Consider the following 27,299-nt stretch of genomic DNA (forward strand, 5'->3'; position numbering starts at 1 on the left):
GTTTTGTAAAAGAATTCGTTATGCTGAAGGGGTGAATGGAGGGTATATCTGACACTTTAACAGGTGCTCAATAGGAACGCCTATACATGGTGGCACCTATATTGTTGGGCAGTTCTAGATCTACAAACGTCCCTCAACTCACTCACTGTCCCCAACAATGTAGGATGATGAACAGTAGACGAGCAACTTCAACATTCAGTTAACCAGGTTCACGCTCAAGATGACCTAGGAGCCACAAAGCACAACCTCTTTGCATCAAGAGGACAAGCTATGCAGCGTAAAATCGTCTAAGGGCAGCTGGAGTAAAATATAGGGGATGTCATTGTACTGGAGAAATTAAAGGGGATTGGCCCTGATCCTTCCACAACAGAAGATCCATCCTGGGATGAATAAAATCGTCTGGTGGTGGCAAGAATAAGGGGTATCATTGTCTTGAATGTACTAACCAGTGGCAGAAAAATCGAATTGGTATGCTTCATGACGTAGGAGAGGGAGAGAGAGAGAGAGAGAGAGAGAGAGAGAGAGAATAAAGAATACGCAAAGATAATTATCCCAGCTCAGTCTCGTTTAGTGCACTGGGATAATTAAGAATAATGAGTGTACCCTGGAACTAAGCTACTCTCTCTCTCTCTCTCTCTCTCTCTCTCTCTCTCTCTCTCTCTCTCTCTCTCTCTCTCTCTCTCTCTCTCTCTCTCTATATATAGATAGATAGTACTACATAAAGTGTATATATATATATATATATATATATATATATAGTGTGTGTGTGTGTGTGTGTGTGTGTGTGTGTGTGTGTAAGGACGCTTTCACACTCTCCGTTTCTCTCCGTGGCCGTATATGGCACGGCGCCGTGGACTGTGGTCAGTTGAAGATTTATATGTAGGCCTTCACACAGCACGGCGACTGCGAATCTGCCGCCACGGTGCCGGATGCACGTACGGCGACCCACTGGGTCTGTTCGGTCCGGTCCCGTGGCTATCCATGGGACCGGACCGGACGGACCCAGTGGATACACTACATGACAGCCTACCGCGTCGATGAGTACACACAGTTGCTCCTCAGTCCAGAATTTGACCTTGTTGGTACACGTGTGAAAAACTGTACTGCAGTGACTTATTTACATCAGTATAGCAGGTGATGAAACATACATAGATCATCTAACATCTCTTTTGAGCAGAAGCCAGACATTAGATGATTCGAAAACATATTTAATATTTCATGTCATTACTTCTCGGTTCTTCAAACAGTGTTGTATATGATCATACTATGTGTCACTTTGTTCGTTGATCGGGTGTATCCAAGGAACTCTGCACTGTCGCCTTTCTTTCTCCATAAATATAAGACATAAAGGACTTCCACATGCCGCCTGCAATCCATCGCCTTCCGTTACTGGGTACACACCTCTGAGCCCTGTGGAACACACACAACCACGGTTGAACCGAATATAAGCACGGTGAGACCCGTTGTCTTCACGGCACGGAGCCGTATATTACACCTCCGGCGCCGTGGCTAGCCACGGTCATTGCTGAGAGACAAAATTAAATGATTTAACTAAAAAACACTCTTACTAGCTTCACACGAGCGGTTTTTTCCCGCGCGGTTTTCCTGCGCGGTTTAGAAATCAATGAAGTTCAATGAGGCCCTTCACACGCTGCCCGCGCGGCTTAATTCCCGCGCGGCAATGATTTACCAGCCGCGCGCACTGCCAACTCGCGCGGCGGTAGGCGGTTTGGAATACTCTAGAGAGTCTAGAAGTCTATGGAGCCCTTCAGACGGGCGGTTTTTCCCCGAGCGGCAGTCGTGGTTCATCTGTGGCAGAGGTGGTGCGCTGCTCTTCTGCTGTCATTGCACTTACACTTACCTCACAGTCAGTGCAACAGCTTCTTCAAGAGAAATGGATGATCTCATAACTGTGTCTTGCCTTATAATACCATCTTTCAGTTTGCTCACAAGTTCTTCAAATGTAGGAGATTACATGCGAAAATAATTGAAGAACTTTTCTTCATCAGCTTTCAGCTCAGAATATATCGTGTAGAATGCTCCTTGAAGGAGCCTAGAGCATTGGGTGGGTCCACCATTTACGTTGTCTCTTCTTTTTTAACACCTTGTTCATTAAGTACACATAAATCACTCTCTTCTTTACGTCCTCCATCTCGAGCAAACACCGACAAACTGAGAGGTATTCTGTGCACTGCTGCATACGAACCACGCGGGAAAAAACGGCTCGTGTGAAGACATGCCTCTTGTACACCCACCCGCGCGGCCATACTACCGCGCGGGAAAAAAAACGCTTGTGTGAAGCGAGCCAAATTAGGCTTGCTTCACACGAGCGGTTTTTTCCCGCGTGGTTCGTATGCAGCAGTGCACAGAATACCTCTCAGTTTGTTGGTGTTTGCTCGAGATGGAGGACGTAAAGAAGAGAGTGATTTATGTGTACTTAATGAACTAGGTGTTAAAAAAGAAGAGACAACGTAAATGGTGGACCCACCCAATAAACAGCTTTAGGCTCCTTCAAGGAGCATTCTACACGATATATTCTGAGCTGAAAGCTGATGAAGAAAGTTCTTCAATTATTGTCGCATGTCATCTCCTACATTTGAAGAACTTGTGGGCAAACTGAAAGATGGTATTATAAGGCAAGACACAGTTATGAGATCATCCATTTCTCCTGAAGAAGCTGTTGCACTGACTGTGAGGTAAGTGTAAGTGTAAGGTAAATGAAAAAGTAATATGTAGCACAGTAACTTTATTTGCCTTAATATAGGTAAACGGGAAGTGGAACTGATTTGCAATGGTTATGCGTGAGAAAGTAATTCCGTTGAACTTGGAAAGTGGGAGTAATGCGAGTATATACCCGCATGAATTGTAAAAAAATAAGTAAATGAATTAATCTATATCCATATAATTATGACAGGTAATTACAGATGCTAGATTGGGTGTGCTATCTTTAATATTTGGTCGATTACAACATAATTAAAACATAATTATATTCATAGTGTACCTCTGTTACTACAGTGTGTATAATAATAATAATAATAACAATGAAACTATTCATATTAAAACGTAAAAATGCATACCTGATTGAAAAATGACAGCAGAAGAGCAGCACACCACCTCTGCCACAGATGAACCACGACTGCCGCTCGGGGAAAAACCGCCCGTCTGAAGGGCTCCATAGACTTCTAGAGTATTCCAAACCGCCTGCCGCCGCGCGGGTTGGCAGTGCGCGCGGCTGGTATATCATTGCCGCGCGGGAATTAAGGCCCGTGTGAAGGGCCTCATTGAACTTCATTGATTTCTAAACCGCGCGGGAAAACCGCGCGGGAAAAAACCGCTCGTGTGAAGCTAGTAGTAAAAGCGCATATCTCCGCCAACGCCAATAAAATTTATGATTTACTCTTAAAATCTGCCTTTCCTACCAGACGAATAATTTTACGGTCTCACCTAGCAAGTACATTCTACGGTCTTAGTCTATCCGTTACACAATCTCAGAAAGTACATAACTTCCGCCAACAACAATAAAATTTATTTTTTATTACTGTATCCAAATCTGGATCCACCTCACAATCTGAATCAACCCATCCTTCACCCACTGCCCACCAATCCACAAGATTTCATTGAAATCCGATAACAGTTTTTTGAGATACCTTGTACGTACACAAAGAAACATACACGGGTGACTACATAACCTCCGTCCAGTTTCATTGGCCAGTGTATTAAAAGAGTTCCAAAACTCAACGCGCATCCACTCCGCGGTGCCTAAGCACAAGGCGTTAAAATACTAGAAGCTGCATCTGTGAGGCCTTTTTTTATATTTACACCCTCGCTCGCGACGTGAGAGCAAGTGTTTCGTTTTACTTGGTGTGTGTGTGTGTGTGTGTGTGTGTGTGTGTGTGTGTGTGTGTGTGTGTGTGTGTGTGTGTGTGTGTGTGTGTGTGTGACCAAAATAACTCAGATTTTATCCAATTCATTCAAACTTGATAAAAGATTAATGTTCAGTTGAGGGAATGACTTTTTGTGCCTCCAACCACCAATGGTGACGGAAGCATTATGTGACTGGTCTGTCCGTCCGTGCCCGTGTGGGTCGTCTCTTGTATGTGTGCGTGTGTGTTTGCGTCTGCAACAGTATTCTGGGCCAAGGCCCACAGATGGGCCTTGTTCTGGGCACGATGTCTCCTAAACTCATCAACAGATTTCCACCAGACTTTTGTCAGTGACGCAGTATGAGGAGTTGATGAACTGACTAGGTCAACTAGGTCAAGGGGTCAAGGATCAAGGTCATGTGGAGTCAACTTAGTTCATCCTTGTGGGCGATATCTCCTGAACCCCTTTACGGGTTTGGACCAAACATTTGTCAGTCATGCAGCATGAAGGGACAATGAACAGATTAGGTCAGCAAGGTCACGGGGTCAAAGGTCAAGGTCATATGGGTGTGGACGCGATATTTCCTGAACCCTCTCGACGGATTGCAACCAAACTTTTGCCAGTGATACAGTGTGAAGGAACGATGAGCTGATTAGGTTAGCAAAATCGAGGGGTCAAAGGTCAAAGTCATATGGTTGTGGGCGTGGCCTCTCCTGAACCCCTCAACGGATTTTGACCAAAATTTTGCCAGTGATACAGTATGAAGGGATGATGAGCTGATTAGGTCAACAAGGTCAAGAGGTCAAAGGTCAAAGTCAGATGGGGTCATCTTATTTTATATTTGATCTCATTTCAATCCACAATGAACCATGTATGGGAGGTTGTATGGCCAGTCCGTGAGCAAGGCTTGACAAAGGCATACCAAGCAACGCTTTACCTCAGCTTGGGGCCCGAGCTCTTGGTGTTTCATTTTTTTACAATTCCCGTAGCCTAAGTCAGTGATCAAGGTTGCATGGTTAGGTCAAAGTTTAACCTAGCAAGATCAATTCAACAGTTTTAACTCAGAGTAAACCAAACTTGGAGAAAGAGTTGAGAGAAGGCAGACACGAAGAGATTCGATCTTGAGAACAATCAGTCAAAGGTCAAGATCACCGGACAAGGTCACCGTTTGACACACGTGTCTGTGTGCGTGTCTTAGTGAACAGGACAGAAGCCGTTCCATTAACCCCATAAATCCGACTGAAGTACTAGCTGCAACAAAAATTCTGTCACCTCACCTCCTACTCCCTCCATGGTTTGTGAATATTACATTCTTAAACTCGCGACAAGAAAATTACTGATGACACTGATTTATGGCCGAAAAAAGGCATCAGTGTCAGTCGCTGCAGATTCACAACACTGATTTTCAAAGTGGAGGGACAGAGACGCGGGAGTAAAGACAGTACTTTTGCTGATGTGTGTACTTTTTAGTTTGATCCTGCTGCTAACAGACATATTTTTCAACTTAAGAAGAACCTGATCTATTAAAGGAGTTCGTTAAGGTTAAATCTAATGTATCTGTTTCTAAGAGTTTACAGTGAGCTAAATAAAACCTTAAGAAGATGACAAGAATGGTCTCAAAATGGCATCCACGGCTCAGTAGGTTAACATTCCAGGTCTGTTCTCGTCGGCTACGGAGATTCCGTAGCACCTCTTCCTTAGCGACTGATTTTTGAAACTACATATTTATATCCTCTCTCTCTCTCTCTCTCTCTCTCTCTCTCTCTCTCTCTCTCTCTCTCTCTCTCTCTCTCTCTCTCTCTCTCTCTCTCTCTCTCTCTCTCTCTCTCTCTCTCTCTCTCTCTCCGTGAGAGTGTTAGTCCATTTTGTATAACGAGATTTAAATTCTTTGTGCGGCCAGACGATTTTACCAACCACAGAGTTAAACAGACACTTGGACTCTCTCCCTCTGTCTCTCTCTGTCTGTCTGTCCGTCTGTCTGTCTGTCTGTCTGTCTCTCTGTCTCTCTCTCTCTCTCTCTCTCTCTCTCTCTCTCTCTCTCTCTCTCTCTCTCTCTCTCCAGCCTGATGTCATGTCTTGTGAGGGGTGGGCTCAATAGGAAGGATCCCCAGGTATTTATGTTCCTACTCAGTAACGACCTTCTTCTCTCGCCACGACACACCATACATCACTTGCACCCCTGATTTTCTTGCATTCTTTCCCTTAACATGGTAAACTTTTTCGAAGACGCAGGGAGTTCACGAAGGAGTATAAGGCGACGTTCCAGTAATACTCATTGTTAATACTCTCAGGCTTCTATAACTCACTTTCTGTTGAATAAAATCGTCTGGAGTTAACTGGAATGGGATGTAGAATTGCCACGATCATGAAGGCATTAATGGTGCTTTTGCTTGCCTAATGTGACTACGGAAACGGGGACAGAGGAATGATTTTTTTTTTTTCTTTTAGCCAGTACTACAAATTTGTTCAAGCCGGCGCCATGTTATCTACTTGAGGTACACATTTTAAACTTCTAAAATTTAAATTAATGTTGTTATGCACGAACCCCGGTACACTTTCCCATCTTACATAAGGTACACAACATGGCGGAATTGTAGCACCTCTCTCTCCATAGAAGCCGCTCGGTTAATATCTGAATCTCTTCACTTCATTGTCGTGGTTAGTATTTGCTTTTACTAGGATTGAACGATTTTTTTCCTTCGTTCCCTCTTTATTTACTCATTATTTATTTATTTATTTATCTTTTTATAAATTCATTTCTTTACTTTTAGGAGCGCCCCTGTCCCGAAAGAGCTAATGATTGCTGTACCTAACCCCTCCAATTCGAAAAGTCTGTCCCATGCTGAATAAAATCGTCTGAAGATGCCATGAATAAATTAAGAAATTACGTCATCGTCTTAACAGGAAAAAAAAAAAAAACAGGGAGGAGGACATGGTACCGGCCCCATATCACCCTACCTTACCGGTACTTTTTTTTCTTTTTTTGTTAGGTGAGAAAGAAAAATGGAATATCACGATGATGAAGAGGCGGTTTACCAGGGATAATTAGAGTTACGTAAAGGGGGATTGGGGTGTGAGGGTAGGGTCTGAGCGTGTATATAAGGGGCCGGGGACAGGGCGGGGGCAACAGACGCTCCAAGAGAAGATCCGAGTGTTTCCTTCTGCGACACCATGAAGACCGTGAGTAGCAGTTCCCTAGTATCTTCACCTTCCATACTTCGCTTTCTCAATTGCATATTTTCATTTGCCATATTTATGTACTACCCTCTATCGAGACCATGAAGGCTATGAGTATCGTCCATTCCCGATCCTCATTATTATCTTTCTTTCCTTTCTTTCTTTTTGCATATATTTACCAAAGTTACGTATTTCAATCCCCCGTCACAATGTACCAATCCTATAGCCGCATCATCTTCTATACCTCGCTTTCTCACACACTTGTTTACCACAGTTACGTATTTCCTTTATCGATACAATGAAGACTGCAAATATCGCCAGTCCTCTAGCCTCATCACGTTCCATATCTGTCTGTCTTTCTCTCTCTCTCTCATTCTGATACACTTATTTATCAAATTTATCTGCCTGCTTATTGGTCTATCAATCCTCTTCCTCCCCTTCCAATCTTTAGACTCACTTACATATACACTTTTCATCATCCTAGCTTACACAAAATAGAATTAAGTCTTCCCTAACAAAATCAACTATAATTCTCATCACTCCAGACACACTTGCATCTCAAACACACCCTCAAGTCTCCTTCTCTAACCAATTCCTCCCCTCAGATACATTCCTGGACCAACTTTGGATACACATATCTTTTTCCCAACACAAAAGCAGCATAAGCAAAGGCATCTTGTGAGCTCTATGTCCTGAAAACACTCACGAACAATAACATAAGGAATCAATGAAAACTGTTTACAAACATTTCTTCAGAATAACAATAATTAATGCGAGCATAAGCTGGCCCCCCGCCTTAATAGCCACCGACATGGAAAAGATTATGAAAAAATGCATATCACAGCACTGAGAGCAAAAGACGATGTACAAAGACCACAAATATAGATCACTTGCACCAAGGGATGAAAATAACGCCAGTCAACAATCAAAATTCATTCCCATCTCTTTAAATTTATTTTGACCGACCAACCACCACAAAGAGTAAAAAAAATCGAACACCATCACAAAACTACACAGCATGCCTCAACAACATCCCTCCTCCTTCACCCAACACTGCATTTCACAAACTACAAACCCGCAGCCATCACAGCCGTCCAACACCTCCAGCCGAACAGCATCCTTCATACTACCCCACCAGACATTCATCCCTCAGAAACTGTCCTTCCCAGAGACACACGACTGCAGCTGATCAGACTATAATGTTTCTCTCACTCTTCCCTGCATCAGTATCGCCATAAAATACAGCTTGCAAATAATCCTCACTGCCCTCACCGTCATGCATCCTCCTACACCACAACACACATACTCACTTCATGTACAACACCTGCACATCAGACAGTCCTTCAACATAATCTCAGCAAAACATCTCTGGAATCTCCCGGCTGAAGTGGTCGGTTTTCTGCAGTTCCCTGGGCTCACGTCCGAATGAACCTTGAACAACAACAACAACAACAGTAACAACAACAACCTTACCTAATTAACAGCAACCACAAGAAAAACAAGAACAAAAACTCTATCTCACCAGCAACAACAGGAACAACAATAACAAAAACAACCCTATCTCACCAACAACAACAAGAACAACAGCAACAACAACAACATCTATTCTCGCCGCATGATCATACTATCTAAGCACTATCTTTCCTGCTCTAGTATCAACAAGGCTTCCTTCTCTACATATTCCATGGATCACATTATTTCTTCTCCTGTCCAGTTTACGCACTCCACACACATTCCTCAGTAATCACATTTCTACTGCTCTTACTCTTGGCTTTTCACTCTCATACCATACCAAAGCCTCACCTATACGTTAATGTGGGCACTAACACACCTTCGTGCAATTATCTCCCGTCTCCACAACTCAGTCCTCTGTTTAAAATCAAGACACGCACGCATCAGCCATTTTCTTTCCCTCTGCCTCTATGACTCCATTTCTTTTGAAAATTTACCTCTCTTTTCTGCTGCGACACCAAAGTACCATACTTACTCTCACCAGTTTCAGTCTCTCTCCATTCACAAGCACCTTATACTGAGAGCTTCCTTCTCTTCCACTTACCATCACCTCACTCTTATCTATATTTACTTTCAAAACACGGCATTCACAGGCATGCACAAAATTCTATTCCAGTCTACAAAACTCCTGTTCACTACCAGCACGCAAGACAGCAACCTCTGCAATTATTTGAGGTACTCCACCCTTCACCACTTACCATCCCCAACCCTCTTTCCACAATTCGAGCTTTAACTTCTCCCATAACTCAGTGAATACACATTTACTGAAGAGTCACAGGACCATTACACACCCTTTCCAACCCTGATACTTAACCTTTCATGTGGCCAACGACCGTCTCTTACACATCCATCACTACCACCACAAAAGCTCTTCACAGTACTCAATAGCTTGCCATTCATCCCATACTTAGGCAAAATCTTCCATAATCCTTCCGTATTCACCTTGTCCTTTGCTTTTTCCAAATCCATAAAGGCTATAAATAATGTACTCGATAACTGTTCTCGCACGTCTCCAAAATCTGTCTTTCTGCATATATTTGTTCCACGCATCGCTACCACTCCAAAAGCAACCCTTTTGGTACCACACCAGACATTTTGATTTATTCCTAAACTTCTCTATTATTATTCTGCCATATACCATTCCTACAACACTCACAGACACACACCAAGATAATTTATGCACCCACTTCGATCACCTTTATTGCTGGAGTATACTCATCCTCGGCAGCGAGAGAGAGAGAGAGAGAGAGAGAGAGAGAGAGGGAGGGAGAGAGAAAGAAGCATCAAAAACTCGTAGCCAGTATTAGTATGGCGGTATGTCTCCCTACCTCTTTCCGTTCCGTTAAGCATGGTTGGTTTCTTTCTAGTCCCTACTGCAATACAAATTAGGGACCTATATATCACATCGACAGTTGCAAACCATGTCCTGTGGAGGATTAGGGTTTAGGAATTTATCGTCTGTCTGAGTGACTGTAATGCAGTCAATAGGTATTAATTTTGGTCTCCTCTTTCTTCCTCTCCCAGCTGTCTCTCATTCTCCTGGTGGTGGTGGTGGTTCTGGCCGCTGTGGTTGCGGTTCAAGCCTACCCCGACCCCCTGGCCGACCCCTACCCTGACCCAGAAGCCCTGCCCGATCCCGAACCACACTGGGGCTACAGACGTCGCTACGTCGGCGGTGGCTATGGAGGCGTCCGTGTTGGGGGCTTCGTCGTCGCTGGCGGCCGCAGACACTACGGGTAAGGACCGAACGCGCCGGTGAGACGGATTACGAAGGACTCAAGGCTACCTACGAATGTCAAGCTATCACGAACGACTCTCTACTGCCTAGAACTGTCAAACGAACCACGAAAGATTTATTGCTACCCATGAATGTCACAAGTCCTAAGGTTAAATCTTAACCCCTGTAGTGAAGAGAGATGGGCTGAAGGACGGGAGATCATCGGGACCGGTTTGATCTACCTTCTTCCCTCTTCATATCGTCCAGGTTACTCTCTTTCTGATATTTCCTGCCTAGTATTTGTGTTCTCCATATTGTCTTCAGTACGTATCTGAATCAAAATAATAAAATGATTTCCTAGCTTATACTCTGTGTTTAATTTACTCCAAGTTGCTCAGTGATTAAATGTTGCAGAAAGAATGGAAAGAAACGCTTGTTAGGAATTATGTTATAAAGTTTGGATGTGCGAAGTAGTGTTAGTGTAGTGAAGGAAGTTTGTGGTTAACTCTTTATAGATGCATCAGCCCACGCCTCTCCGCTCTGGGAAAAACCGACTTGCTGGAGGTCAGAGCCAGAGAGAAAGACATACTGAGGCAGGCATTTCCGGGGATGAAAAACTTGAGAGTAAAGGTTAATTTAAATTTTAAAATGTTAGCCCCGCATTCTTGCACCTCTTCATTATTTATTTTTGTCCACTACGCCTTACTATTCTCTTGTATACAGTTTACATATAGATAGATAGATAGATAGATAGATAGATATACTGTATATTACCGATAAAGCTAGTATCATTAACGATAAAAGATAATATCAATGTGACAAAGGCAGAAATAAAATGGTAAAAGGAAGATTTGCCTTACGGAGCATCCTTCCTAAAGAATAATGCTACCACTGTACGGAAAAGGGATTCAGATTGTGTAGGTTCACGTGTGCTGTTTGCCCGCTATACTGAGGGAGGCAAAGAGTTTAGAAGATCAATGATCAGAAAAGTACCGACAGCAGATAGATAGACAGATAGTTAGGAAGGGAAGGAGGGAGACATAGATGCAACATGAAAGTGAAGGAAGTTGAAAGGCGTTGGTGAAAGGAGGGAAACTGATGAGACGAAAAGCCTTTGATTCCGGCCTATTTAGAAGTGCTGTATGTTCTAAGCCCTCCCCCCCCCCACACACACACATACACATACGAGTTATACTCCGCACACGGGCCAATAGGGCCCTTATTTAAAGTCAGTAACTGAATGGAGTTATAGATTGCATAGAGTCGGCTCAGCTCACCTAATATCTGTGAAGCTGCTCTTAAGAATAAAAAAAAGATGTGGGCTTATTTATCAGATGAATAGAGACTGGAGAGACAAGTCAAATTTAGCGGTGAATACTTAAATCTCCTAAAATGGAGATTTCAGAGAAAAAAATGGTGGACAAACTGTGCTTCGCTTTGGAAGTAAAACAACTGAAGAACTTAGGAAAGTAAATAAATTAGGATAAATAGAACAGCAGAGATTTACAGTAATGCTCCAGACTGACAAGACAGAGACAGTCAGAGTGAAGGGAATTCAGAAGATCTGGGAGCACAAGAGACAGTTAAGTTGTTGCGATCACGTATGCAACAGCCACCTTTGACTTTACTATGAACTTAGATTTAGAGGACACATTATTGGGGCTCCTGTCAGTAGCCTCAGTCGGTAGAGTTTGGGAGAGGAAAAGAAAATGAGGTTTGGAGAGGTGATGTTCAAGCGAGTGGAAACTGTAGGAAGCGCCTTGAATGAAGCAGAAACTTACTGTCAGACAACGATGCAGGACAAATCATTTGGGATTAATTATGATACCTTCCCTCCCCGGGGCCTAAGGCTGGGTATTTATTAAACTCACACTTTTATTGATGCTTTTGAAAAGATGGTGTAACGGATATTTTGCAACTTTTATTTATGCTTTTGAGAAGATGGTGTAACGGGTATTATGAATGTTGTGTGATGCAGGTAGTTAGAGGGAAATGTTTGAGGAAGTATGCCGTACCACTCTCTGTGTTACTGACGCACCGAAGATAGTCAGCGAAGGAAGGTGTTCAGGAGTTAAGTCGTGACACTTGGTGAAACGAAAGCTCCATTTCTCCCTATCACCAGCTTTTCATCCACCTCGGAAGTACCGCCCTGTTCGACTGGTGCTACAGTCTCCTCCCTACAGTACCGCCATAGACTGCATTAAACTCTTCAGTCCGACAACGTAGCTTTTCGTTTGTCTTTGCCATCTCCAGACGATTTTATTCTGATTATGGAATGCAATACTAGCGTTGTCCACACCACCACAGGGTTAATCAGCTACATCCTTTCTACTCAAACTTGGACTAAAATTTGCCTTTTCTCCATCTAGGATGCTCAGTTGTAGCAATAGATTAGTCCTAGAAAATGCTGCTAGTCAGGAAGAAGTGCTTTGGAGAGGATGTACAGCTGAAGTACAGTCTATCTCTGTCACTGAGCTACGAGACATAAGCTTAAAAAGGGACGAAAATCTGGGCCAAGTTAAGGTAAACGTAGTATGGTGTTGTGTGAAAATTCGCCCTTAGTGTATGATTTTTACCGATTTACATTGGGCAAGGTACCAGTCAAGAACAACTATTACTTACTGTGAGATCTGATGTGCTCGTACAGGAATGTTCAGTAACAAGGAAGATACAAAAGTGCTACATCCGGAACTTCAGGCTTCTTCGGTTAATGTCCTTCGGGTAATGACTGCCTCGTGATGTGGTGTGGTGTGGTGTGGTGTGGTGTGGTGTGCGTTGCTGTGCTGTGCTGTGCTGTGCTGCGGTGTGGTGTGATGTGGTGTTGCGTGATGTGGTGTGGTGTGGTGTGTTGCACTGCAAGTCACTAAACTCTACGGGAGCGAAACACCTGGTGTCCAACAAGCGTCATTGAGACACAGTTGGGCAGAGACGCTTCTGAAGATGCTCCCTCATCCAAATATATCAAAATGCAGACACCCTCCCTACCCACCTCTCTTATCTATCCTTTCTTTACATTGTCTTCCTTTTAACTCCTTCAGTATGATAACGTTTTATATAACTTCATTCTTGCGGCTGCTAAACGATTATAATCAGGAACGACCTCGTACTAAAGGGTACATGAAGGCTGCATCCAACTCGAAACACGAAAAGCTAGTTAGGGAGGTTCAAACACACAGTATTGACGGCGATATCTAGAATCCTGGCTGAAGGGACGAAATCAGAATTTAATAAATAGCATTCGGTCAGACTGGGGATTAGGAACTAGCAGTGTATCACAGGGATTAGTACTCGGTCCATAATTATTTATCATATATATATATTTGCACCTGACACAAAACTAGGACGTATCATTAACTAAACAGATGACTGTTAACCTTCAAAAGGACCTCAATATATTGCTCAAATAGGCTATGAATTGGCAAATGAAATTTAACGTGGAAAAAAGAAGTCTTTAACGTAAGCAAAGCCACTGGGGACGTTAAATACAAATTAAATAATGAAGAAATTAATACTTCAAAAATCGAGAGAGAGCTAGAAGCCACTGTTAGTCAAAACTTCAAACCAAGGTACCAGTGTATTAACGCAGTCATCAGCATCAGCATCATATGGCAGAGGTGGGGGGGGGGGAGGGGAGCAAACGCAGTGGGGTGCATTGCTTCACTCATCCTCTGACTCCATCCGTGAAGGGTGCCTTCGTGCAACCCTCCAGGCAGCGACTCTTCCCTCTCTAAGTATCTCTCGACTACCTGCTCCAGCCATGAGTTCCGTGGCCTTCCCCTTGGTCTCCTCCATGATATCACCCTGTCGTCAGGTTCAGCTTCAAGGAAACAGGCCACGTGCCCTTAGTTTCACAGAGTAGTCGCTTGTTACATACCTGGTGGTAACAGTTATTTCCCACGATCCTGCAAAGCACTTGGTACCAAAGGAGTCAATCTGCCACTTCAAGTCAATGTCCAGCGTCCGCGTCTAACAGCCAGTGAGTAAGACACGAAGCATCAGTGCCTTGAAGATGCGAATTTTTGTCCTTGTACACAAATAACTGCAATAACTAATATCAAAGTTAACTCATAATCCCATAGGCCACCTCGATGCAACGAAAAATCTCGTCGTCTAGCCTACCGTTGTTATTTACCACACAGGCGAGATAAGTGAATCTTTCCAAGACTTCCACATGCTTGGATAGACTAAACTGCTTCATCCAACAAGCCACGATATGCCTGGACCTTGGTCTTGGCCCAAGAGACCTTTAATCCTAATGGCTTCACATTCCCGCGAAATGCTTCGAGGGCACTCGGTAGTATCTCCAGTCCTGCTAGGATAACCCTGTAAGTAACCCTGAAATTGCCAGTTGACTCTCCACTTTGATTTCGACTCACAGCCCCGCCCAGTATCAGATCCATGCATGTACTGAAAAGCATGGGAGCAAGGATACAGCCCTGTCCTCCTCCAGTTCTTACTGGGAAGAAGTCAGATGTTCCTTCTTCACACTTAATTGATCTCTCAGTGTTTGAATAGGCCAGCATTCTGTCGAATTATCCGTGTGAGGATCCCACGGAGTTGCAGGCGTTTCCGTAGCGCCTCCCGATTTACTGAATCAAATGTTTTCTTCAGATCCACATACACTGCAAGCAGACCTTGTCAGTATTCAAGGCGGCGTTCCATGAGAACTCAAAGACGTATGACGCATTCAGCTGTAGATTTCTTGAGTGTGAATCTGGATTCTTCAGGCCACTGAGACTTTATCAGTGGCCCCGGATATGCATCAGAAGAAAGTGAGCAAGAACCTTTCCTGGTACAATGAGCACTGAAATACCACAGTAGTTACTGCGGTCATGCTGACCTCCCTTCCCTATCCAGACAGAGATGACCAAACCCCTTGTACAATCAAGAGGAATGATACCAATCCACCAAATGACTTCTACGACTGCATGCAATGCGCTGGTCATGGCTTCATCCTCAGCTTTTATCAGTTCTGCCAAACTGTCACAAACACCAGCTGCTCTACCACTTTTCAACCTATCCACTGCCTTGATTTCCACTTGAAAAGCGCAGTATCATCAGTTAGTGAGAGTGTAGTCAGTGGCTATACACCAACTAATGGAAACTCCACTGGGAGGTTCAGCCACGTGCAGCTGATCAAACTACACAGCCCAACAAACTCTATACTCACCCGTCCCTGACACGAGCCATCCATCTGCTGCCTGGACAGAGTTAACCTGAGAGGCAGGCCTGGAGTGGAGCTTCTTCAGGGCTTGGTCTGCAGGTTGATGGCCAATAGCATGAAAACAACCTTTCACCTTCTCAGCAATTACCCTGACATACCTCTCCTTGTCCTTTCTCAACAAAACTCGTGCCCACTGAGAAGGAAGTCTGTGCTGCTTCCAATCCCCATCCACTCCAGCAGCATGATTCCCCTCAATTGTGGCCAGTGTCCTCTGCAAGACAAAACCCCTCTCTGATCTTGGGCACTCTCCAACACACTCATCATTTACTGCCAGAGTAGCACATTTAAAGGTACCGTATGCCATCGTCCAACCGGGTCCTCAGTAGTACTAAGCACGTCAAACTGATTTGAGACTGCCACCGCATACTCAAAAGAACATTCCATATCCCTGAATTTCTCAAGATGGAACTGTTTTTGGTAGTATCTTGAGCTTCTTTCAGTTTTGATTCATAGCCTTAGAGTGGCAACAAAAAGGCTGATTAGTAGCAAAGAACTCTGCACTCCTGAAAACCTTGCAGTTCTGAAGGATCTCCCAGCGAGTACTAACAAAGATGTGGTCAGTTTCTTTTGCAACCCCTCAGGTACTGGAACACGAAGTCCAGTGGTGAAGATCTGGTTGCTGGAATCAGGATCTAGCAATTCTCAGCTTATGGGGCTTTGCGAAATCCAGAAGGTGAGAACTATTGTAATTCCTGGTTCCAGAGCCATGGGGACCTACACATACCTTGAAATCTTCCCTGTCAGTTCCAGTAACTGCACTGAAGTCACCCAGGACCAAGAGAGGCACTGTTCCACAAATGAGTCAAGTTTAGCATAGAACAGCTCCTTCTCTTCAAGATTACTTATCTCAGTTGGAGCACACGCAGCAATAAGTGAAATGAAGCTGAAGGCGTGTTTCAGCCTCACCAGCATTATACACTTATCAACCAGAGCAACCCTTCCGACACAAGAGACAAAGTGAGCAGTAATTGCCATAGCATCACCTTAAATCTGGGCACATCATCACAGCCAGACCAGCAGTGCGTAAACAATGGCTACTGATCTCACCATGCTCGGGCCACCTCACTTCAGACAGTGCAGTTATGCCAACCTCCAATTGCCTCAACTCTCATGACAACAAAGGTAGTCGAGCATCCTTCAAAAGGTTTAGAATGTTCAAAGCCTTCACTCAGAATGCCTTCTGAAGGTCAAACCTGCACATGGCTCTACAGTTCCGTGTGTCCTCTGTGCCACCACGACACAACCCAAAAACAGAATTAGGGTTAGGGAGTCCACCCCCCCCCCATCATCCAGATGCTGGGATTCCATATGCTTTACCCAGCAATCATCATAATTGGTGCCAGATAGACAGGGCCCCAAATGCCCCACCAGACTGGCAACCAAGGAGGGGCCCTGCGGGCAAAACTGGGTAAGGGTCAGGCAACCCACACTGACCCTGACTCCTCTTGCTTTTCATAAGTCGCATGAGATGTAGGCTTTTCCAGGGAGGGAATGCAAACCCCCTCCAAGCCTCCCAAGTCAGGGAGGGCTCACCACTAGCCTATGGACAGGGGTGTGGGATCCCTGACAAGGGCTATCCAGGTTTGATTCAGTTTTCTCTCTCCTAGGTGGACTGTCATCCAAGGCTAAGGAGCTCCACCCACCCTGCTAAATGGCCGTTGGATTAAGTAGCTCATCCTCCCTTTGACAGATATTGTTTTTAGTCCTGCAGGGTGTCTAACCACCCTACTCACTGGGGTTGCTGGATTAGTCACTGATGATCAGACAGGTAGAACTGGATTAGGCTACATGTTACCATTAGCAGAACAGTGTCTGACCTGACATAAGCAAATAGGATCCTAGGATTTATTTCGCTAAACGTGAGCAACAGGACATCTAAAGTAATGCTGCAACTTTGTTTGGCATTAGTTAGGCCATATTTAGATTATGCCGTCTAGTTTTGGTGTCAGGACTACAGAATTACTATAAATTCATTCGAAATTGTACAAAGAAGAATGTTTAAAATGATACATGATATTCAGAATCTTTCATATGAAGACTTACTGAAAAGATTAAATTTGCTGTCACTAGAAAAGCGTAAAGTATGAGGAGACTTAATTGAAGTATTTAAAAGAATGAAGGGATATAGCAGCAAGGTACTAAATGTGAGCATTCAGTATAGAACTCGGATTTCTTAACCACTGTAATTAATTCCGTTTTAGTAAGAAAACTGGTAGAAATTGGTTTGGCAACAGAGTAGTGGACGAATGAAATAAACCACCTAGTGATTTACTTTCAAGCACAGGCTAGATAAGCATATGACAAATAAGGGCTGGATATAAAAAATATCCTAGTTATTAGTTCATTCTTTTTACTTTATACGTGTATCTACAATAGTCTCTTTTCTCCTTTTGGTACTTTCCTCTAAAATTTACATGTCAGTACTTTTGTACTGAAGTGTTCATTCTCACTTTTCTCTGCTGGTTTCGGCTGGAGTTTGGTGGGCGAGGGAGTGCCTTCTTATATGCTATACTTGTGTTATTCTAACAGTTTAGTCGCAGTCTTGTAGAAGCTGCCTAGCATGGGCCAACTGGTTTACTGCAGTTATCCTCTCTTTGTATGTTCTCATGTTAACCCGTCCAGTTCGTCTCTCTTAACCTGAATTAAATCGCCTGGAGGTAACAAGAACAAAGTATGAATGGGCGTAGTCGTACTGGAGAGGCTTATCCATAAAAACAGGGGAAGACTCAAGCATTTTAAGAAGGCCAGGGTCAGGCGATTGACCTTGGCCTCTGGAAGTCCGAGGGTTCAAAACGATCTCGAGTCAGCACTTAAATCTCTGGGAACTACTCACCTAATTTTACTCTAACGACATACAATATTTCTCACCACTGGGAAGCCCGCCGAGGCTCAGGTTTAAACCAGTTATATCTGATATTTTCCCACTGCGCTGTGCTCCACGTTCGCTCTTTTTTTATGCCCCCCCCCAAAAAAAAAGTCTCCCTTAATCTTCCGCCACACCCTCTTTACGCCATCAAAATTCCCCCTCCCTCGCTACCTCCCCGCCCCCATTTCTTACACTCTCTCCCTCTTCACACTCTTCCTCCGTACGCTTTCTCCCTCCGTAGACCCGCTTCCTCCCTCCCTCGCTACCTCCCGCTTCATCCCTCCCATACATTATTTGCCTCCCTATACCCACCTCCTCTCTACCCACTCTCTTTCCCTTTTCTCCCTTCGTTTAATCCCTTCCTTTCCCTCTTTCCCTCCCTTCAATCATTCTGTAATCAGGCCCTCTCCCTTCCTTCCCTCTACACTTCCTTTTAGTTTCCTCTTTCCCAATCCCTCTTCTCCTCCCTTCCCTCTCTCCCTCATTTCTTTTACTTTTCCTGTTCCCTCTTCTTCTCTCTTCATCCACCCTCTCCTAAGGCACTCTCCCTCCCTACGCCCATTCCCTCCCTCCACCTACCTCTCTCCACACTACCCCTCCCTTTCCTGACTCCCACCACCTCTCTCCCTTAGGCCATCTCTCCCTACGCCCACAACCCGGCTTCACACCCCCCCCCCCTTCCCTCTCCTCCATCATTGTCCCTCTCCAGCAATCCTACGCCCTCTTACCCTCCCCCCTGCTTCCCCCAAACCTCCCTACACCCTCCCCTTCCCTCCCATCCCCATCTACTCCCTCTTCCCCCCCCCCTGCTTCCTCCATCCCTCCTCACACCCTCCCCTCCCTGGCTTCTAGGAACACCCTAAAGACAAAGCAGAGGAATGCTTTTACTCTCCCCAACCAGACGTGGGGTCTGTTACTGGGTTTCTATTACTATTACTATCAATTTCAGTTGCTCGCTATTATATTACTATTATAATTACTTCGGTGGTCATCTACTATTACTATTACTATTACTTGATCATCTATTTGTATTACTATTAATATATTATTTACGATAACGGTATTAAATTGAAAATGGTTTTTATTTTCATTATCGTTGGGAGGCTGTTCCAGGGAATGCACAAGTATATCTAGATTATCTGATGGCCTGTTGACCACTCTCCATTCTGCATGGTCTCCTGTGGTGTACCTGCAGCTTGGAGAGCAGTCAACAGGTAACCAAGGTGAGAAGCCTGTTTTTATTGATTATGGTAAACGGTATTAAAGAAGTGTCTGTAATGGGAAGTAGTAAACAATTATCTATTACTTTGCCTTCTGTTACTATTACAATTACTACTACAGCCAGGAACTTGTGATCTGTTACTATTACTATTACTATTACTTTGAAAACCCTGTAATAGTCTATTCCTATTACTATTACATATTACTATTACCCCATGTCTGTTCCCAACTTGGGTACACACACACACACACACACACACAGCAAGTTCAAAAGCATCGCTCATTACTGGGAAACATTGTGTCTTCCAGGAGGGGAAAGACTCAAGACATCTACTGTATACTGATCGTCACCGAAGAAACTATTACTGATTTTAACTAGGAGTAAAACTGCCATCTCTCAATCTCGAACATTGAGCTTTTGCAAGACTCGCTTAAAGGCCGCCTTTGGCGGCCACCGCTCGATGTCAAAAAGCCAGAAATGAGTCATAACTCGGGAACCGGTGGTACGATCGGATTGGAAATTGTTTTATTCTTAGAGTTAGAGCATTTTACTGGAACCTTGCTCTAATAAAAACTGTGCTACATTGCGCCGTTTTTGCTGAGTTAAGGTAACAAACAAACAAACAAATATACATAACTTGGATCATTATAATATAGATACAAGAGCCTTGCAGCACTGTCGGGCTGCTCAGCACTTGTTCACGTTAAAGGCATCTCTGGACCACGCTTTGCTTTGGACCAAGTGTTTTATGGACCTACCAGGCCACAAAGCAACTGCCCAAACGACAACAGTTTCTGAACAGCTACCACCACCACCACCACCACAGCTACCACCCGAGCTAACACCACCACCACCACAATCATCAGCTAAACTACCACCACAGCTACCGCCGCCACCATCATCATCACAGCTACCACCACCACCACAGCAACCACCACCACCATCATCACAACTACCACCACCACCACCACAGCAACCACCACCATCATCATCACAGCTACCATTACCATTCATTCTCATCATCACAGCTACCACCACTCCATCATCATCACAGCTACCACCACCATCATCATCATCACAACTACAACCACCACCATCATCATCACAGCTACCACCACCATCATCATCATCACACCTACAACCAACACCACTATCATCATCATCACACCTACAACTACCACCATCATCATCACAGCTACCACTACCATCACACCTACCATCACTGCTATCGTCATCATCACAGCTAACACCACCATCACCACCAACACAAGCTCCATCATCACCATCACAGCTTCCTCCACCACCAACATCATTACAGCCACCACAACCACCAGCACCACTTCATATGTACAACTCTCTCTCTCTCTCTCTCTCTCTCTCTCTCTCTCTCTCTCTCTATAAAAATGCATGAAACTCCACGAAAATGCCCCGCCGCCTCTTCCACATGTGCGTATTGATACACCAACGGGGGACAATTATTAGGGTCCAAAACACGGCTTCGGAAAATATCAATTGACATGAAACTGAGACCGGTCCGTCTGGGACCCACTTCCAACTATCCTGCCAAGTTTCATCAAAATCCTTCTTCTTGTTTTGGCTGCACTACACAGACACACACACACACACACACACACACACACACACACACACACACACACACACACACACACACACACACACACACACACATAGACGCACATGCTTAAGGCTGTCTTTTTGTTACAGAAGAAGACACCTACTATATCCACAAGGTTGGTGTGTTTGTTATTGTCTTTGGTGCCAATGTCTGTGGCTTTGCAGACCAATCCCCTCCCCATCTGGGGTACGAGTATGCAGTTGGGCATCTGTTTATGGCTGCTTAGTCGCATTGGATCATGCCAAAGGTATGACTTGCTCCTATGCCATCACGCCAGCGACCACTGGTCCACTGCCGCCTACGTGCCGGACTCAAGTTAATGACTTCCAGCCACATCCGTGACCTGCCACTGTCACCCTATCCGGTCTCCACAGGTTTCTTTTATTTTGGTGAAAGGATGAAATGGGAGATGAATAAAGCAGTGGCCTTGTGCACTGACTGGATATGCTGCGATGGTGAGGGTGCACAGTCCTTACCACCACACGACATGGCCCTTCTCAGCCTGTGATGGTGGCATGAAGATTCACAATGACCATGGACTGATTTGGGTTGCAGGAGTTTGCCGGGAGCTCTGTCCATCGAACACCACATTCTGTGGGACTCCACTCCGACATTTTGCATTCAGGGTTTACTACCGCAGCTTTAAACCATCCAAGGGTGATCCACAAGACGGTGGAACTGGGAACACTTAGTCCGACCCATCACTGACGGCCCCTTCAGCATGGGAAAATCTATCCTCCTGCTGAGGCTAGGGAGATTTTCTTCCCCTGGTACTGTCCACCAAATTTACAGGATATAAAAGCCCCCCACAGCGACAAAGTGGTTCCCGTGGGGACACACACACACACACACACACACACACACACACACACACACACACACAAATTTCCAGGATTACAGTATATTAGATCAACTCTAAAATACTGGTGTGAAGAACACGGAGTTAGGAATGGAGAAGTGCTGTGGAAAGGATGGTGAACCGTAATACAAAATATTTTGTCACTGAGCTATGGGAAATAAGCTACAGAAGGACAAAAATTTCCACCTTGTTGAGATGGATCAAATACAAGGTTGCACCAGGTAAACGACCGTAACAATTCTATTCTTGCTTTTACCAGACCATTTTATTCAGCTGAGAATAAACTTCTCAACCTGAGGGGGGGGTTATGTAGCTTTCACAGACCTATTGTTTATCTCAGTGAGATGGAGTCAAGATTCCAGGGGACTGAACGGTGATGGAATGGGAGTGTGGCCCATTCAACCAGGCAGACTTTGTTAAGTTTCTCCTATCGTGATCACCTTTTTCCAATGGTGCTCTTGACCCTACCTCACTTCACTGAACTGTGGGAAAGGAGTTCTGGATAATAATGCTTCCTTAGGGGAAGCAGCCTAGGTATATAGATAGATAGATTATTATTATTATTATTATTATTATTATTATTATTATTATATACTAATAATAATAATAATAATAATTCATTCATTTATTCATTATCTACCTAATACAGTGTTGACCCATGAGAAGCATAGGAGCCCGGGGCTAGCAAGTTGGTCCTGACATTTAAGATGAGAGTGACCAGCCTCACTCATCCCTGACTGGCATTACGTAAGCAATAAACCCCAACCTCCCCTTGGATAGAAACCTGCCCACGCTCAATCCGATTGCAACGCCTTAATTGCCCACTAAACCACCAGGCGCTATAATTTCGTTATATGGTTACCACCCAGCATAGTAAATGGTTTCCCAATGTACAGGAAACCATTTGGCTTGCCACGCAATGTAGAATCACCCACAGGCAGAAGAAGAGGAAAGAATGAAGGAAAGAAAAACAGAGGAGGGAGGAAGAAAGGAAAAAAGAAAGAGAGAAAAGGCCAGGCACTCAAGAGCAGCATTACATCGAGTGAGTGGATGGTGGGCGCCCACCTACCACAGAATAATAATAATAATAATAATAATAATAATAATAATAATAATAATAACAATAATAATAATAATAATAATAATATTGATTTTTTTGGGGGGTGTCACCAAGGAAACTAGAGCATCCCTTCATCCACAGGCATCTAATCCTCTGTTATTTCATCATCAGCTTAGGGGCCCGGGGCTAGGCTATTCAGTCCATTTAGGTGATTTAGGTGGGAGGATTAACCATTTTCCAATTTAAACAGCACAGATGAATGTTCAGTTCTTTTATTTAGTATGAACAAAATGCCTACTAAACCGAATTTCTCTCTCTCTCTCTCTCTCTCTCTCTCTCTCTCTCTCTCTCTCTCTCTCTCTCTCTCTCTCTCTCTCTCTCTCTTACTAGGTACTCATTTATTTCTTTTTTTCATTTTACTTACAAGCACCAGACAGTCGCCCGCCAAAGTAAGCCTAATATTATCCACTGAACCAGATCACAGCATTTTTGTTACTTTTTTTTTTTCCCCACTTTTTGTCATAGCAGCAGCCTCAGCGCCGGCGGGGTCCTGGAGAGGGTATATAACATCGCTGGGATACGAGGGGGACAACAGACGCTGCTGAGAGAAGAACCTGCTTGCCAGAATCTAATCCGAACCTCCTCTCGCTCGCCACAACTCCGACACCATGAAGTTTGTAAGTAGGCTATCAGACCCTTTCAGCGAGACGCTGAATTGTTTATATCATTTCCTGTCATTACCACATGACTTTATTCAACCCTCAATATGAAGGGGTTAAAAACAGTCTCAGTTAATCCTTCCAGTAGGATGTCCGCCTAGTCTCTCCGAGTCCGGTACCATGAAAACTGTGAGCATCAGACCTTTACACATGAAACTCGACTTATTCATTACAAGATATCACAAACAGTTGTTATCCCATCTCAATTAAATCTAGTGGATAGTTGGGCAATGCATTTAGGAAGAGCAAAATAGATTTTGAGGTGGATCCGAATCTGTATGTAGGAATTCAAGGCTTTTATTGGAGTTGGTGGAGATATGCGTTTTCTGACCCTGTGTAACACGGCCGACAAATACCACAGAACTAACTTATTATGTGAGACCATAAAAGTATTCGTTTGGCAGGAAACAGGAATCGCGGCAGTAAATCATGAATTTTATTGGCGTTCCTGGGGGTATGAGCTCTCTGATGCTTTCTGGCTATTTTTCTTATTCTTAATATTGTCATACAATAGCCCTAGATAATCATATTCCTCGTGGTGAAGAAATTTTTTCCATTATCCTCTCTTTAATAATGGAGAAATTTGGAGAGAAAAGTCTTTTCTCTTGAAGTTTGGAGGTTTCCTATCGCCTCTCCTCTACCGATATATTTCTGCGTATTGTACGTTAATGATTTCTGGTGGGTTATTTATGCAGTCCATCCCTATATCCTAGGCAGATGAAGAGGATGTATGCCTATCAACCTCACAAGGGTCATGGTGGCAGGTGACCACTATGAGTGTAAGGCCCGAGAGGGAGAGATACTGTGACGGGAGAGATACTGTGACCCTCACCTGCCATCCTACCACATCAAATAGACAGAAATATCACACAAGTGAGTAATGAGGTACAGTACAATAATGCAGAATATCTCGCTAAGAAGCAGGACCTAAGAATTCATCCGTGCCAACAATTATGTGACAGCTCTTCACCACGAGGACGTCTTTTATAATGCGTTTTTTCCCTATCACCAGACGATTTTATTTAGCTCAGGAGAGATTTTTCTAACTGGAGGTGTTAGACACAGCCTTCACTGACTCCTTCATTGTTAGGGTGCTCCCACAAGCTGAATAAAACCGTCTAGTAGCCTGGCTGATAAAGTAAAAATAAGTGGCGTCCTTGGGTTGATGGGATTAATGAGTTGTCTGATTGTATGCTCTACGTCATTCCTGAATTAAATTTTTTGTCTGTGAATTAATAATAGTGTGGAAACTGAATGTCACGGGAGATAAAAACTAGCAATACTGCATTAAGGGAAAATAAGAAGGCTTTAAGTGTGTGTGTGTGTGTGTGTGTGTGTGTGTGTGTGTGTGTGTGTGTGTGTGTGTGTGTGTGTGTGTGTGTGTGTGTGTGTGTGTGTGTGTGTGTGTGTGCGCTTTAAGAAAATGGAGAAGGCGTCTGACGGTCTGACAGAGTCTTCATGGTAAATGATATAGATACAAAGGGTAGCTGGAAATATTTAAAACCCTTCACGATGATGTATTTTTAGATGTGGGAACGTCTGGCGGCGGCTCTGTCCGTCTGTCCCCCATTAACGACTTTGGGACACGAGGTTATTCATTCCAGTAGACACCATACCACACCATACACCATACCGGTACCACACATCATACCACACTCTCACACCATGCCATACAAATTTACCTTCCCACACCACACCATACCACACTCTCACACCACAACATTCAAGTTTACCCTCCCACACCACACCACACCACACACGGTACCACACTCTTACACCACACCAAACAAATTTACCCTCTCACACCACACCATACCACATTTTCACCACATCATAAAGGTTAACCCTCCAACACCACACCACACACCGTACCACACTTACACCACACCATACTACACTCTCACTGCACACTACACAACACACCATACCACACTCACACACAAACTCATACTAATGAACTCCCCCCACACCACACCACACCCAAGACATTAATCCAATACGCCTGAACCTTCCCCATCAAGGACGTTTGCGCCTGTTTAGTTTCTTCTTGCTACTTCGAGACGATTTTATCCTCCGAAGGACCTTTTACTATGCAGGGAGTCAGTGAAAGTTATATATCGCCCTTCCCGTTAGAAAAGTTTGATTAAGAAGAACTGTAGACTATTGACTGTTAAAGAAAAATATAGATAAATGTCATCTTCTTCGTTCTTCTTCTTCTTCACCATCATCATCATCACCATCACCTCCTCCACTTTATTCTTCTTCATATTTTCATCTTCTTCTCTTTCTTCCTCTTCCTCTTCTTCTTCTTCATCTCCTCCTCCTCCTCCTCCTCCTCCCTCTTTATGGGCTAGGAATAAGTCAAATCAACCCTGCAATCTATGTACACCCGCCATCAACTGGGCTGAAAAGGAGTTAGGGATCTTCATCAGGCTAGAGCAAATGCGTTTCAGCAGTGGTGTGATGAAAATATCTCTGTGTCTCCCACAGCTGAGCCTCGTGATGCTGGTGGTGGCGGTTTTGGCCGCTATGGTGACCGCTGACCCCAACCCTGACCCCTACCCTGCAGCTGACCCTCTCCCTGGCCCCGCCGCCCTGCCTGACCCACACCGTTACCGCGGCGGCTTTGGACATGGACGACGCGGTCACGGAGGCTTCGGACGAGGCCGTTATGGTTACGGCCGCTAGGGGTAGAGCCTGGGCATTGGATTCTAAATCTCTCTGGAATTTCCTAACACCTGTTCCTTGGCAATTTATTCTGTACAATACACCTCAATGTCCTCTTGCATGTTACTGATAGAGTCAAAGTCGATATCAAAACTGTAAGAGAATGTCAAGGCGCCATATGTATAACAAATCGCTAAGGAAGAGGTGCTAAGGAGCCTCTTAAGCCCACGAGAATACAACTCCCAAGCCTGTCAAGACCCAACATCCCTCCTCCGCAATGGACTCAACTTCACGTTTTTTTTTTTTTAATTATTGGTTTTGCTGTTCGTTTATGTCACCCTCATAACACATGCTTTCTGAAAAATAAAACATTCACATATTCCTTGCAAGAAGTTGTGTCATTTACTTCCTTAGCAGAATAGTTTGAGGTTTAACTGGATGGAAGAAAGTTTGCCTACAATTTCACTTCTACTTTCCACTTGACAAGGATGTCCGTCACTCTCCTTGACGCATCATTGTCAAAGAGAACCATCTAGTCTATACGGGGAGAAACATATCATGCCTCTCTCATCTTAGGAATGTTGGACAACTCTGGAATATGAGTTGCGGGTAATATTAGGCGAATTTCAGTCTCTTACTTGTCAGTCCAATGAAAAGGCGCACTACAAGTATTTACAAATTTACTTTTTTTTTTTTTAAGTGTCCGACTCTGGGCAAAGGCTTCAGGGTCTCTTTCTTGGGGGCAGTGACCTATCTCAAGGCCCAGTAGTCCTCTT

The 27,299-nt window shown here is 44.1% G+C and overlaps 1 long non-coding RNA gene across 1 annotated transcript; it reads left to right on the forward strand.

Annotated features, from left to right (window-relative positions):
* The first annotated feature begins 23,736 nt into the window (after positions 1-23,736).
* On the forward strand, positions 23,737-26,904 carry LOC145414950 (uncharacterized). The gene is made up of 2 exons (XR_013899984.1): positions 23,737-23,814; positions 26,347-26,904. It is a non-coding gene; the product is annotated as an uncharacterized LOC145414950 (long non-coding RNA).
* Positions 26,905-27,299: the final 395 nt, after the last annotated feature.

The sequence above is a fragment of the Coenobita brevimanus genome, chromosome 101 (assembly GCF_032717465.1).
Source record: "Coenobita brevimanus isolate Jiangsu-jjx chromosome 101, ASM3271746v2, whole genome shotgun sequence".
Classification (NCBI taxonomy): domain Eukaryota; kingdom Metazoa; phylum Arthropoda; class Malacostraca; order Decapoda; family Coenobitidae; genus Coenobita; species Coenobita brevimanus.